Consider the following 17,654-nt stretch of genomic DNA (forward strand, 5'->3'; position numbering starts at 1 on the left):
AAAGAAATAAAGTCGCCAAATTCAACACACATCCTTTAAAAAACATGCTCTCTCTCACCTTTAAACAAGGTAAACCATCCGATCAAGAAAATCGATATCACACACTCTTAAATCATGTAATTTTTAAACGAGATAATTGACACCAGACAATCAATTTCGGACAAGTGCATTATATGGGCGTTATTTAATTATGTATTGAAGAAAAGTATATCATTAATTTCAGATCAGAGTATTGAATTGTATTATATTATTATTGAACATTGTATTTAGTTGTAATATTCTAAAAAAAATTTAAGAAAATAATACTTATCTATATGAAACCCTGTTCTTATAGATACTAACCATTTCAGGGTACCTTACAGTTAAAGCTGTAGCGGTAAGGTTATTGTTAACAGCTTTAGTGCAATAAATTTATATTCAAGTGTTAAAAAAAAACAAAAAAAAAAAACATATAGGTATATCTTCTCATATATGTTATGATGGTATGATACCAAACCCCTAACGGGTAGGATTGTGCTTGAGTTTCATATGATGAAGACACAATCTTTCAATCAGTTTAATTGAAGTCTGGAGCTAGCATGTCAGTTAACTGCTAGTAGTTTGTTGTTATTTATTTATTATTGTCATTTTGCTCATTTTCTTTGGTTACATCTTTTGACATCAGACTCGGACCTCTCTTGAACTGAATTTTAATTTGCGTTTTCTTTTCTACATTGACCAGAGGTATAGGGGAGGGTTGAGATCTCATAAACATGTTTAACCCCACCGCATTTTTGTCGCCTGTCCCAAGTCAGGAGTCTCTGGACTTTGTTAGTCTTGTATTAATTTTAATTTTAGTTTCTTGTGTACAATTTGGTTAGTATGGCGTCACTGAACTAGTCGATATATTTTTTTTTTCAGTTAGTAAAACAGTTGAACACTTGTTTAAGACATTTTTGGAAGTTATCTTCCAAGTCGACATTTTGCTGTTCAGTAATAGTCATCCTATGAGGTCCAAATACTTATATTACCAGAACACTGACATTAGATTGTTGACATCACGGATATATACTGTACATGCAATTTATAAGATGTGAGAAAAAGAATATATACAAATGAACGATACTTGTTTCATGATAAAAGTGTTGATACAGCATGTGCCTTGAAACACTTAATTTGAGCCTTTATTTTATAGTTTTTAAACGTAAACACATAAGATTTTTAGCTATAAGAAATTTTTATAATCACTCGATAAAAAAGGACACACTCGAAAAAGCCCGGACTGCTCTTGTTTTTGTAAAGTGTCTGTATATGTAAGGATATATAGATTCAATGTATGCATTTCCGTCGACATTTGCATTGTAATGTGTAAGAAAATGGCTTTATTCTGTATTTTGGAATAAAAGCAGTTTAAGGCTAACGAAAACCAAAGTCAGAATGATACTATCTTTATATTTCAAATGTTAACATTTCATGTACAACCTTGTTTATCAAACTCAAGCTTCTATATCACTTCTTATTAGAAAAGAAGACTGTTTGTTTACATTTTTGATCATAGTCACTCGAAAAAAAGTGGTCACACTCAAAAAAGCCCGATCAAATCACTCGAAAAACCACGATACTAGCCCGACATTTATTTCAATTGAATTTAAATATTTCGTTGTTAAAATTAAGGACATGATATACAAGAAGCACTTAAATAAGGTTTAATATGTATATGTGTACTTTACAGGTAAAAAAAAATCCAAACTTGTGTTTTACTTATCTAGTGGAGTCAAAAGGCCTTGTGATTTAAGTTAAAAAGGATGTTGCAATTTGGAATGTATGTTATTCTGAATTAAATACGCTCTGATCGGGTGTGATATTTTAAATGAATATTCGAGAATGGTACAGACTGGCGTGGCGTCGAGTAGTGTTGAGTAAATTTAAGACCAATAAAGACTGGTCGTGTAAAAAACAGTACAGTTGAGTAGAGATCTAGGCCATTTCAGACTTTTTTTGTTTGTTGTGTATACTATTAAATAATTGGACACAACAAGTTGTAAGTTGAAATTCCAAATATTCCGGTCATGCAAGTGAAAGGTTTTACTAGCTATAAAACCAGGTTTAATCCGCTATTTTTCCACATCAGAAAATATCTTTTCCACATCAAGAATATGACAGTTGTTATCCATTCGTTTGATGTGTTAGAGCTTCTGATTTAGCAATTTAGTAAAGGACTTTCCGTTTTGAATTTAGTATTTTTGTGATTTTAGTAAACTAGTAAATTGGCTATGTCACAGATTACGGTATAATTTTGCATTTAAATATATCTGAACATCGAAAAAAGGCATTTATCTCTTATATTGTCTGAAATAATACTAATTGTATTCTTTATAAATAAAAGAATATTTGTATAGAACACGTAGAAAGCATTTAAATGAAGACAAAACGTTCTTTAACTTTTCTAAAATCCTTTCAAATGAAATTTCTACTTGATAGATTTTCCCTCAAAAATGTTATGTTGTTGGAACATGAATTACCGTTTTAATTAATATGTAAATCAACTTTGTTTCATGGTATTTACCAATCCGTTTTCAAGTTGCTTGATAAAAACATAAACAATCGACTATTTTTGGCCTCTAACGCGATGATGGTACTCTTTTTGACATTTAGTGATAATTTTTGTTTACCTAGAACAATACTTTGAATGATATAAACCGTAAAAACAAAGTCGGTGGACCCTTGATTATTGTAAACCATTTAAACAGAAATTATTGTATCAACAACAAAAAGCTTTTTAAAAAAAATTCTATGGAATAGATATTTGAGATTGGAAAATTTAAAAACAAATTTAGGAACGTTTTTCGTCTATCGTCTATGTCATTTCAATTAAATTTGTACCTATTTTGAATTAATTTAATCAGTAATATTTCAAAAATAAGAAAAGATAAATGTTTATAAACGATAAACATGCTATTTAATAGAGAAGTATTCTAAAATTGTTTAAACATTGATTGGTTAATTATTATTATCTGTGTTTTTTAAAATGACTCTTTGGAAAGATTATGAGGAAAATAATCAAAAAAAGGCATGTGTGATTCCAGTTACCCTACCTCCCATACTTTTAGTCTGAATAACAGCCTACTATAAAAAAAACTTTTTTGTTGTTTTCCATAAAGCGCTTTTTTAAGTCAAAATGTTACTCCCATGTAAATAATGTAAAAAGAAATACATAAAAGAAAAGAAAAACAATTATCTACCTAAGATAACTATTGATTTAGGTGTAACTGGAACAACACATATTATTTATTTTGGCCAAACAATCACAGAAATTGTGCCAGCTTTTGAAATAATCTGACATGATTATGATATTCGAGATATAGTTTGTAAACATTCAGCATGTGCTTATTTATGCAGGTTGGTGTAAACCTAAATGTGGTAGTTACGTCCCAAATATTCAATTTTGTTAATTATGTCACACTCTTGCGTGTCCTTATTATGACTATACAGTCAGTACCTAAACATCAATAGATGGTCAGCAAAAGCGACTCATATTATCAATATAATATACACATGGAAAAAAGTATTGCAACACCAAATTGAAATTGAAATTAAAAAAACACTCTTTATTTTTTTGTGATATAATTTGGTAAAATAGAACTAGTTAAATATTATTTAAGTATCACCTGAGTTTAATCAATAAATATCGACTCGATCAGTTTTTATCTGCACATGCAGCTACTGTACCCGTAAACAGCAAAACAGATGTTTTTATCCTCATTGTTTTCAACACTTTAAATAACCAAGTTGTTAAAGTTATGTGATTGACACCTTGTAATGGGTCCTTGACAACTCTTAACTGCAGCAAGATGGCAGATTATCAGCATAAGAGAAGCAGGAATGTCGCTGTAACAACTGCACGTATTGTTGGTCATCACCTTCCACTATAAGTCGTTTTGAGAATAAAAATCAGGCAATAAACGCTGTTAAAAACCTTCCGAGGTAATGAGGACCCACTATACCATTTACTAGGGAAAATCAAGCATAATGAAGGTTGGTCAGAAGGAAACCCATTGCATATAAGACAATCCTAAAAAGAGAGTGGTGGCCATACAGGAGCCTTTTAACAAGAACTGTTCGAGATCGACTCATCGCTACTGGTTATCGTGCTATAAGACCATTTCGGAGACCATTGCTAACGAACAGACACACAGTTTTCCGTATCCAATATGGTGGAGAGCTCGCCAAAGTTGGAAATTAGCATCGTGAAGGAAGATCCAATGTTCAAATGGAATTCGGTTCATCTTCCTTGGCCCGATCGTTGCCCGGATTTGAATCATATCGGGCATATTTGGGACACTATTGGGCGGAAAGTGCACGAAAGGACACCCCAGTTCAAACACATCATGAAATAAACAATGCCCTTCATCAAAAATGGTTGCTGCTACCTTATCAACAAATTAGTCGATTTAGGGCAGGAATCAGAAGACGTTAAGATACGGTTATCCGTTTGAATGGCGGCTGCGCACGAAGTACTAATTCTTTGGCGTATAACGATCAACCATGATGTGAACAGTCATCTGAAGATTAATTTTGAAATGTCTGACATTGTAAAGTTCGACTACAGTAAAAGTTGAAAAATGCATTTTTTTGTACAAAAAAAACTTCATTTTGTTTTTAAAATTATGGTTATATAAATCATTTTTTTTTTCAAACACTTTTTGTTCGTTTCAATGCCAATGTTATCCTCAACTATGTTTCAATAATATTATACACATACTTTATTATATTTCATCCCAAAAAAGAGGCTGATTTTTCAAGTTTTAAAAAATTAAGGTGTTGCAATACTTTTTTCCATGTGTATAGTATGTTGATAATATGTATGTTTGTTGTACCCAATCAATTAAAAGCAATGTTGTATGTCTAACGACAGACTTATAATTTCCCATTTCTCATTTCTCAATAACAAAAGAATGTTTTGAATCCTGCAATTTTAGGTTGTTATTCATCATAAACACTTATTTACCTCTATTAAGAAATAAAATATAACACATATCCGCGTTTAATGTTACATTGCATACTACCAGTGTGTTGAATACATAACATGTTGGGAAGAATTTCGGCAATTGTATACTATATGCATCCTTTATCATTCTGTCTTTCAAAAATATTAAAACAACTTTAAAAATTTATCTCCAAAAGACAAAACGATAAGGTTTGAACAGCCATTTACAATTTTTAAAGGAGATATTCATGTTCACCACTTTAATTGACATTTTATTTACGCTTCGTGTTAATAGCAACCACATTTAAGTAAAAACAATACACTCCAAAACAATATGCTGAACGTATTAGTAAAATTCGTGAACTACTTTTGCTGTATCATGATTGTCTTATGTTGCTCCTCATATTTCAAACTATTTATTTTTCAGGGACCGGTAAGTGTTATATACCAACCAGATAAGTATATTGTGATTAGCAGACAAAAGTAAAAAAAATAAGAACAAGTAATAGTGAATGCTGTATGTGGTGTTTTTCTCGAAATAGGAAAATTTTATGTTTAAAGTTATGAAAGGTACAAGGATTATAATGTAATACGACAGACGCGCCTTTATGCCAAATACGGCGAAGGTACATAGAAAAAATTGCAACATATGTTTTCATATGTTTAACATATTTTTTCATATGTTTAACATATGTTTTCATATGTTTAATATATGTTTTCATTTGTTTAACATATGTTTTTCATATGTTTTCATATGTTTAACATATGTTTTTCATATGTTTTCATATGTTTTTCATATGTTTTCATATGTTTAACATATGTTTTTCATATGTTTAACATATGTTTAGGCACGACATAAAAAACATATGTTTTCGAACATATATAAAACAAAAAAATAAACATATGAAAAACATATAAAAACATATGTTTTTCATATGTTTTCATGCCTGGCCTAAATATATGTTGTGGGTTTTTTTCCGATAGGTTTTAAAGGGTTATGTTTTAATAGTTTTTCTTTGTTGTCTTTTTTGTTGTTGTCAGGAATTCATTTTGAGTGGGAACAATTCATTGTGATAAGTTGTTGCTTTAAAAACTAAATAACCCAAAATACCAAACTCCACAGAAAATACATGGCAAAATCCAAAGTTCAACATGTTCAACATTGTTCAAACAAATAAAAAAAAAAAAAAAAAAAAAAAAAAAAAAACAACTGTATACAGGCATTCCTTTATGCAGCAAAATAACAGTGCTTCATAATTTTTATATCAAGTAGAACTTTTTTGTATTAAGTTGTTTCTTCCATATTCATATGTTTGTCTCTTTGGTATACCACATTTCTATTGTCTATATTCTATTTTCGTTTGTTTGTCTCTTCGACATACGCCATTTCTATTGTCTATATTCCATTTTCATATTTTGCCTCTTTAAAATACCCTATTTCTATTGTTTGTTTTCTATTTTCATATGTTTGTCTCTTTGACACAAGGGGCATAACTTTTTTGAAAAAAATTGATCGGCTAAAATTGTAAAACCTGACTTGGAATATACTTATATTAAATTATAAAATAAGTTAAATCTGGCAAGACAAATATAAACACCTTACAATAATTCCATCAACATAAAGTACTTCACCTTTACTTTTAGTATCTAAAATAAGCCAAATCAAGAGAAATTTAATATTGACTAATGAACCATGAACATATGTCTTTATTCTATCATCCTATACATTAACAAGCCCAGGTGGTCGTGTGGTCTAGCGGGAAGGCTGCAGTGCGGGCGATTTGGTGTCACGATATCTCAGTAGCATGGGTTCGAATCCCGAGGAGGGAAGAACAACAAATTTACCAAAGCAAATTTACAGATCTGACATTGTTAGGTTCATGTTAAGACGAGAAATATATATGTACTTATTAATATAATTATTTTCTGTGACTTAATCTTGCATTAGTTAGTAGGATCCTTTACTTTAGGTAATTGAGCTGATATGTAACAATAACATCTCCATGCCTTATATATCATGTACTGTAGTACGACGCTAGATTAAAACTGACGAAGAAAGGTAACACACGGCCACCGAAAGCTTTATTATTGTGATGATCAGGTGGTTGTGTGGTCTAGCGGATCGGCTACAGTGCAGGCGATTTGGTGTCGCGATATCTCAGTAGCATGGGTTTGAATCCCGGCGAGGGAAGAACAAAATATTTGCCAAAGGAAATTTACAGATCTTTCATTGTTGGGTTGATATTTAGACGAGTTGTATATACATAATGTACACAGCCATGTATCACCGTCATTGCTGGTGATCCGATGGATACATATGTTGTAGAGTTGTCACTGACTCAGACGTACTTATTAATATAATTATTTTCTGTGACTGAATCATGCATAAATTTGTAGGATCCTTTACTATAGGTAATTGAGCTGATCTGTAACAATAACATCTCCATGCCTTATGTATCATGTACTGTAGTACGCCACTAAATTAAAACTGACGAGGAAAGGTAACACACGGCCAGCGAAAGCTCTTTTTTTAAGAGCCCAGGTGGTCGTGTGGTCTAGCGGGACGGCTGCAGTGCAGGCGATTTGGTGTCACGATATCACAGTAGCATGGGTTCGAATCCCGGCGAGGGAGGAACAAAAAATTTGCCAAAGGAAATTTACAGATCTAACATTGTTGGGTTGATGTTTAGACGAGTTATATATATATATAAGGTAACACATGGCCAGCGAAAGCTCTTTTTTTGAGAGCCCAGGTGGTCGTGTGGTCTAGCGGGACGGCTGCAGTGCAGGCGATTTGCTGTCACGATATCACAGTAGCATGGGTTCGAATCCCGGCGAGGGAAGAACCAAAAATTTGCGAAAGCAAATTTACAGATCTAACATTGTTGGGTTGATGTTTAGACGAGTTGTATATATATTATGTACACAGCCATGTATCACCATCATTGATGGCGATCCGATGGATACATCTGTTGTAGGGTTGTCACTGACTCAGACGTACTTATGAATATAATTATTTTCTGTGACTGTATCTTACATTAATTTGTAGGATCCTTTACTATAGATAATTTAGCTGATCTGTAACAATAACATCTTCATGCCTTATATATCATGTACTGTAGTACGCCGCTAGATTAAAACTGACGTGGAAAGGTAACACATGGCCAGCGAAAGCTCTTTTTTTGAGAGCCCAGGTGGTCGTGTGGTCTAGCGGGACGGCTGCAGTGCAGGCGATTTGGTGTCACGATATCACAGTAGCATGGGTTCGAATCCCGGCGAGGGAAGAACCAAAAATTTGCGAAAGCAAATTTACAGATCTAACATTGTTGGGTTGATGTTTAGACGAGTTGTATATATATATATATATATATATATATATATATATATATATATATATATATATATATATATATATATTCGTGAAGTTCATATATGAAGATATTAAAACAAAGGTGTAAAGTAAAAACATTAATATACCATGCATATGATGTATGCTAGACGCGTGTTATGTCTTAAAAAAAACCAACATTGCATGTCTTGATTTTCTACATTAATTTACAATAAAAGAAGGTGTGATTAGTGTAGTAAAGTAAAACAATAATTATCAATTACAATGATGTATGTCAGACGTCCATTCCTTTACAAAAGAGGTAGAAGCTACCAAATAGACGTTCCAAATAATAAGTCATAGGTAAACTGTGTACGTCACGGCGAAATTCGCTGTTTTCTAGATTAATCTTCATACGAAATACCCATAGTAAAAATGTATAAAACTTATGAAGTATAATAACAAAAACTGTTGAAATGTATGTCCATAGAGCACATACAAAAACAATATGATTATATCGTCTTTACGTCAACTTTCTTGAGAATGATGAACCAAATTTGATTTACATATTTTTAATTATAAGGCGCCAAATCATACAAATATCCCATATCAATATTATGCATCATTACTGACATAAATACTTTTTAATAATCTGACATAACAAACTTTCATCTTCTCTCACATTACTACTTATTCAACTTATTCCATTGACGTTGTATTAATTTATTGCTGAATTGTATGCCTTATTTTATAATTATTTTTTTGATTTTTTTCAGCTTGTAAGTGTCAAATACAAAACAGATAAGTATAGCGTTCAAATGCATATGCAATTCATTTTATATAATGGTGGTAGTAGAATACTTAGGTAAATCAATAAATATACCATTTAAATGATTATCTCAGACGCGTGTTCCGTCTACAAAAGAGGCTAAGGATGCCAAAGAGAGATTATCTCAGACGCGTGTTCCGTCTACAAAAGAGGCTAAAGATGCCAAAGAGAGATTATCTCAGACGCGTGTTCCGTCTACAAAAGAGGCTAAAGATGCCAAAGAGAGATTCAAACTCATCAGTCAAATTCAAACTGGCAACGACATGGCAAAAGTATAATGAGACAAACAACAATATACACAACAACAAAATAACGAAAAACCAACGGGACGATTTCGTGCACTATTTCCTAGATTTCACTGCATGGGAGAAGCTGAAATTCCTAAAGGGTGTTGAAACCTAAATTTCTTTATAGTTTTTGAATTTATAAATCGACACTTTGAAATTATACCTTATCACATTTCAATAATTGATAAAGGACTATAATACTCACTAGTCTGAAATAACAAGCTGACATCTTAACATGCTTCACAATCGCCTTACTACTTATTCAATTAATTGTACTGTTATTTTTATACTACAATATACTTGATTGCTAAATAGTATGTTGTATTCTATGATTAATTATTTCCCTTTTTGGCCGGTAAATGTGAAGTTACAAACAAATAAATATAGCATAGTTCACTTATATATGCAATTTATGATATAACGATGTTTATGAAATGGTGTTAATAGAGTAGTAAAGATTAACGATAAACATGCTATTTAAGGGAGAAATATTCTAAAATTGTTTAAAAAATGATTGGTTAATTATCATTATCTGTGGTTTTTTTTTTAATTGGCTCTTTGGAAAGATTATGAGGCAAATAATAAAAAGAGGCATGTGTGATTCCTACCTCCCATACCTTTAGTCTGAATAACAGCATACCCTAAAAAACTTGTTTGTTGTTTTCCATAAAGCGCTTGTTTAAGTCAAAATGTTTCTCCCATGTAAATAATGTAAAAACAAATACATAAAAGAACAGAAAAAACAATTATCTACCTTAAATAACTATTATTTTAGGTTTAAATGGAATCACACATAATATTTTTTCGGCCAAAAACTCACAGCATTTGTGCCAGCTTTTGAAATAATCTGACACGATTATGATATTCGAGACATAGTTTGTAAAGCTATAAGCGTGTGCTTATTTATGCAGGTTGTTGTAAACCTAAATGTGGTAGTTACGTCCCAAATATTCAATTGTGTTCCCTATGTCACACTCTTGCATGTACTTATTTTTACTATGCAGTCAGTACCTAAACATCAATAGATGGTCAGCAAAAGCCACTCATATTATCAATACAATAGGATGTTGATAATATGTATGTTTTGTAGTACCCAATCAATTAAAAGCAAATGTTGTATGTCTAACGACACACTTATAATTTCTCATTTCTCACTTTTCAATAACAAAAGAATGTTTTAAATCCTGCAATTTTAGGTTGTTATTGATCATAAACACTTATATACCTCTATTAAGAAATTAAATATAACACATATCCGCGTTTAACGTTACATTGCATACTACCAGTGTGTTGTATACATATGTTGAGAAGAATTTCGGCATATTCATTATGCATCCATTATCATTCTGTCTTTCAAAAATATTAAAACATCTTTAAAAATTTATCTCCAAAAGACAAAATGATAAGGTTTGAACAGCCATTTACATTTTTTAAAGGAGATATTCATGTTCACCCCTTTGTTTGATAATTTATGTAAGCTTCGTGTTAATAGCAACCACATTAAAGTAAAAAATACACTTCAAAACAATATGCTGAACGTATTAGTAAAATTCGTAAACTGCTTTTGCTGTATCATGATTGTCTTGTGTTACTCCTCATATTTCAAACTAATTTGGATTTATTTTTCAGGGCCCTGTAAGTGTTATATACCAACCAGATAAGTATATTGTGATTAGTTGACAAAAGTAAAGAAAATAAGAACAAGTAATAGTGAATGCTGTATGTGGTGTTTTTTCTGAAATGGGAACATTTTATGTTGAAAGTTATCAAAGTTACCAGGATTATAAGTTAACACCCAAGACGCGCGTTTCGTCTGCATAATACTCATCAGTGACACTCAGATCAAAATAGTTATAAAGCCAATTAAGTAGAAAGTTGTAAACATATGTTTAGGTCCGACACAAAAACATGTTTTCGAACATCTATAAAAATAAAGGAAAACATATGAAAAACATATAAAAAACATATGTTTTTAAAATCATATTTTTTTACAAATAAATGTTTTACATATGTTTTCATACCTGGCCTAAATCGGTTCCTTATCCAACCATGCATTCCGGCATTTAGTCACCAATGTAACAATAATTTTTTTTATTATTGTTACATTTCCATGTAACCGTAGCCAGTGCCTTTTTTTAATTTATAGATTGGTAGATCACAGATAAATAATTTAATTTGTGTATAAACAAGCAACGTTTTATGTGTACTTTATTTTTTTTTTATACTCCGAAACAAAGATATATATTTTTAAAAAGTCGATGTAGAGCGGTCCTGACTACAAGTTAACTCAGTGTTGAGAAGACCAGTCAAAAGTTAACTTGGGACCAGGTCTGGTTTTGATCGGATTTGTCAAAGCAAAAGTTAACTTATGTTAACTGTGTGGCAGGACTTGTTTCGAAGTTAACTAATGTTAACTTTACGGCAGGACTGGTTTCTAAGTTAACTTCTGTTAACTTATGACAGGACTGGTTCGACGTTAACTTATATCAATAGCGGACCTGTTTCCAAGTTAACTTTTTGGCAGACATAAAAACAGTCCTAGGACCAAGTCCGCTTTTCAAGTTAACTAGAGTTTGGTCCTAGGACTGGTCAGAGCAGTCCTAAATCCGGTCACAGTTTAACCTTGACCAGTCCAAATGACTGGTTATCAAGTTAACCTGCTATACAGGTTAGGACTGTACCCTTCTGTATGTTGTTTTTTTTTTGCGATAGGTTTTTAAGTGTTATGTTTAATAGGTTTTTCTTTGTCTTTTTTGTTGTTGACAGGAACTCATTTTAAGTGTAAACAATTCATTATGATAAATTGTTGCTTTAAAAAATAAATTACCCAAAATACCAAACTCCACAGAAAATACATGCCAAAATCAAAAGTTCAAAGAAATAAAAAAAAAAAATGTATACAGGCATTCCTTTATGCAGAAAAATACCAGTGCTCCATATTTTTTATATCAAGTAGAACTTTTTTTATTAAGTTGTTTCTTCTATATTCATATTTTTGTCTCTTTGGTATACCACATTTCTATTGTCTATAATCTATTTTCGTTTGTTTGTCTCTTCGACATACCCCATTTCTATTGTCTATATTCTATCTTCATATTTTTGTGTCTTTCACATACCCCATTTCTATTGTCTATTTTCTATTTTCATATGTTTGTCTCTTTGACATACCTCATTTCTATTGTCAATATTCTATTTTCATATATTTGTCTCTTTGCCATACCCCATCATTATTGTTTATATTTTATTCTCGTATGTGTGTCTTTTTGACATATCCCATTTCTATTGTCTATATTCTATTTTGATATGTTAGTCTCTTTGACATAATCCATTTCCATTTTTTATATTTTATTTTCTTATTTTTGTTTCTTTCACATACCCCATTTCGACTGTCTATTTTCTATTTTCATATGTGTGTCTCTTTGACATATTCCATTTCTATTTTCTATAATCTATTTTCATATTTTTGTTCCTTTGACAAACCCCATTTCTATTGTCTATATTCTATTTTCATATGATTTATGCGATATTTTGATTCCTACATCAACATACACAGATATGTAATTGTCTTCACTGCTGGCCATTACTGGTTACTGGTGCATGTATATGCAGCTGCTTTTTGGAGATATCCTGTATGATTACAAAAAAACCATGATTGACTTTAAGTTCAATATTGTATTACTTTAAAGTAAATGTTCTTTAATTTTGTTTCTTTACTGTTCATATTTTTGTTATCTATCAATAGGCATTATTAAAAAAAAACACATGTTATTTTGTTCTCAAAAATATTTATAAATAAAACAAATGTGCTTTGGATGTTGGAGGGGGCGTTCTTTTTCTTGTATACTAAATATTTCAAACTGAGCTTCAAACTTCACAGACAAAGGCATTACTATAATAGTTACTGGTGTTTATATATCTCAACTTGTACGTGTAAGTAACAATGTTTTAGATTTTAACGAGAGAAATTTATGTATTACTGAAAAATTATTACACCAGGGTTTTCGATATCACAAACTAGTCAAAATATTTACTAAATTTTATCATCGGTATAAAGACATCATTCGTAAATATAGCTCAACATGCAGACTTCTAATACGTTCAGGTATTTCACATCCAATTTTTTATGGTAATATTCTTTATAAAGCACAAAGGTGTCAGTATTCACCTCAGAAACTTACAAAACCTTTGAATAGACTTATTAAGAAGGGATATAATTATGATACTGTTGTCAAGTCATTAAAGATTGCATATTTTGGCGTTAATATTGAGTCACTGATAAGGTCTTTGCATCGGAACTAAACACATTTATTATAAAAACAGTTGTTGGCATGACACGGGTTATGTTCTTCTCATATTTGTTATGATGGTATGATACTAATCCCCTAACCGGACGGATTGTACCTGATGTTCATATGATGAAATCATAATCTTTCAGTCAGTTTAATTGAAGTCTGGAGCTGGCATGTCAGTTAACTGCTAGTAGTCTGTTGTTATTTATGTATTATTGTCATTTTGTTTATTTTCTTTGGTTACTTCTGCTGACATCAGACTCGGATTTCTCTTGAACTGAATTTTAATGTGCGTATTGTTATGCGTTTACTTTACTACATTGGTTAGAGGTATAGGGGGAGGGTTGAGATCTCACAAACATGTTTAACCCCGCCGCATTTTTGCGCCTGTCCCAAGTTAGGAGCCTCTGGCCTTTGTTAGTCTTGTGTTATTTTAATTTTAGTTTCTTGTGTACAATTTGGAAATTAGTATGGCGTTCATTATCACTGGACTAGTATATATTTGTTTAGGGGCCAGCTGAATTACGCCTCCGGGTGCGGGAATTTCTCGCTACATTGAAGACCTGTTGGTGACCCTCTGCTGTTGTTTTTTATTTGGGCGGGTTGTTGTCTCTTTGACACATTCCCCATTTCCATTCTCAATTTTCTATAAGTTTTATCAAGAAAATTGAGAGCATTTACAACCATTTTCCATAAACTGAATATATCCTTTGATTCCATGGGACATAACTCTTTTGGAAAAAATTGATCGGCCAAAATTATAAAACTTGACTTGCAATATGCTTATATTAACCTATAGAATAAGTTAAATCTGGCAAGACAAATATAAACACCTTACAACCATTCCATAAACATAAAGTAGTTCACCTAATAATAGAATACTTTTAGTATCTAAAGAAAAAGGCCAAATCAAGAGAAATTCAATATACACAGCATAGGTTTCTGACACAGAATGAATGTGGTCCAAGAGCTTAAAAACTTGAAATTGGACATTGACCTATTAGTTAGATGGCCCAATATTCAAACAATAAATATAGGAAGATGTGGTATGAGTGCCAATGAGACAACTCTCTATCCGAGTAACAATTTATAAAAGTAAACCATTTATATAGGTCAAGGTTCGGCCTTCAACACAGAACCTTGGCTCACACCGAACAGCAAACTACAAAAAAGGTCCCCAAGAACTACTGGTGTAAAACCATTCAAACGGGAAAACAAACGGTCTAAAGTGTTTTTTTTCTGTTTATAGTTTATCCTGACCTTTTTTTACATCAATTGTCATACTGTCTTTTTTTTTTTTTTTGCAAAGTGTTTCATCTGGCCTTGCATCCAGGTCAAACTTCCCCCTCCGCCCAACACACATAAAAAACAAATTATAGCTCACTTAAGGGGAGGGTTTGGCATCAATAAACTAGTCTGACTCCACCAAATCCTGCACAATGCCGTATGTGTCTGTCCCAAGTCAGGAGCCTGTAATTCAGCAGTTCAAGATGTCGTTTGTTCACATTTGTTTTACATTTGTTATTTTCATTAAATGTCTTTTATATAATACATGTAGCTGACTTTGTGGTATGTGTTTTGCTCATTGTTCAAGCAATCTTCAGACTTGTATCATAATTTATAGCTGTTAACGTCTATGTCGTTTGATCTCTGGTGGAGAATAGGACTCTTCCCATTTGCAATCATACCACATCTTCTTATTTCTATATTTACATTTAAGTATATGTAAAGTAGACCATTCATGCACTATAGGAGTCCACTTCTTATAATTTACAAGGTGATAAGACCTGCCGCTGTAATAGACTGGGTCATATTTTCAGCCTTAAAATATATGAATAGGTGTGAAAAACTATCAGAAGTATAATACATGTATGATAAGGCTGTTAATTCATAGATGTGTATTGTTATAGTTCTCAGTAGTAGTAGTCTCAGACTCAGGTTAATTGAGGCTTATTATACTTTAATTGTCATATGCAAAGCCCTGTAATTTTTTTAAGTTGCAAGTCTCGTTTTGCCTTAAAGTAAACATAGCATAAGGACTTGGAGCCTCAGATTTGAGCTTTAATCAAATGGGATGATTTTCTCGGTAATTCCATAATATGATACTTGTACTGAAATCACTCATACTTAAAATTGGGAAAAGGTTACATGAACATTATTACCTACGCAATGTATGAAAAGGTATATAAATATATATACATTTTTAAATCTAAATTATATGAAAAGAGGGGAGTAATTGATCCCCAGGGACACCTCTATATATTATATGTAAAATAGCTAAGTATTTATTGCTAGAGAGGTAATAAATTTGTTTGCACAGTTTCATCGTTTTAATACAACTCATAAACAAATACAAATACCACACAAGACACGATTATACAGGTCTGCATCAGTAAAAGTAATTAAGTCCTGTGGTGACATTAGATAAACAATTTTACCTTTTATACATTTTATCAAGTATATGATGTCCTCCCCCTCCTTTTTCCAAGTTTATCTTATTGTCTAAAGAGTATACAAATTATATGGTTTTTATGGTATGTATGAGTGTCTTAATCTTGTAACATCCTCATCATGAGATATATAAATAGGTAATGAAACGGATTACCCAATGCAATTAAATCTATATTACAATATCGTTCTCATGTTTATAAATATCTACAGTCTTAGTCTGATTACAGTTTTTCGTGAAAAATAAATCTTTAGGCTTTTATCCTATAATCAAACAACATGTGCCTAATAATATTTATCTTTTGTTGTACGTTTAGGGTACGTAAAATTATCCATCAAAACAAAAAAACTTTCGTTGCGTTGAACTTCATAAATTTTCCATGTTGCGAATTCGTTCCCCGGTTTCTTCCAGTTAATTGACAAGTCACCCATTTCAATGTATCTATTTACAGTAAATGTTGGTTCACCAGTGGAAAAACCAGAGTTCTTTGTATCATGTATCTCTGCCCATTCTTCATAACTTAAAGAAAAACAGCAGCAGATGATCGCGTGAGCGTCCATGGATTTTGCGTCATAATATAAAAAAAGGTAACCGTGAAAAGATTTCCGGCTATTCGTATTCGACGTACCATGCAAGCTTTCGTTCATTTACGTTATATGAGGGCTCGGTGGTTCCACTTCCGATAGACAAGAAGATAGGACGTGCCGCTGGAATAAGTCACCTTTTCAAGCTTAAAACAAAAGTGAAAAGTTCGGGAACTATCAACAGTATATGATAAGATCAATAAAGTTGCAATAATTTCGTCTGTTATCTTTTTTAGTGTTCCGGACCGTGTTTTATCGACATATTTTCTCTCTTTTGGCACTTTGATATTGGACTTTTACATTACACTCCACACACAATTCTAACAATATGGGAAAAGGCATACATTTTTAAAATTTCAATTATATGGAAAGGGTGGTGTAACTGAACCCCAACGTCACCCTTATCAATTTAAGTATTAGAGCGTCACTAGTATGAGGGTCTGGAACACCGCTATTTGTTAAAAAGAAATGACATAAGAGGGAATTAGCAGGCTTATATGCTTGATGTTTTTTTTTTATTATTAGTAATTTAGTTAACATTCAAAATGGAGTACGTTTATATGATGTCAATATAAATGTCATCCTCATGATACAGTTTGAGAATACATCCCCTATCAATTAAGTGTAAGAGTGACCCCCCACCCCCGAGTATCGGGGTCTGGAACACCGCTATTTGTCGAAAAGAAATAACATAAGAGGGAAATAGCATGCAGCTTTACAAAAGCATTACATTCGCTGCATGTCTATTTGTGCATGGTTAATATTGTATACTGGCATGTATACCATGACATTTTTTCTGAAATATCCGTTATTATCAAAACTTCGTTTAGCTTTAATTTGTTATTAGTTTAAGTGTTCTTATACAAATTCAAAGTTTTGCTTTGATATAAGACAAACCGTTTTGAAGAACCAACGTTATATC

This window comes from Mytilus edulis, chromosome 11 (genome assembly GCF_963676685.1).
Source record: "Mytilus edulis chromosome 11, xbMytEdul2.2, whole genome shotgun sequence".
In the NCBI taxonomy this organism is placed as follows: Eukaryota; Metazoa; Mollusca; class Bivalvia; order Mytilida; family Mytilidae; genus Mytilus; species Mytilus edulis.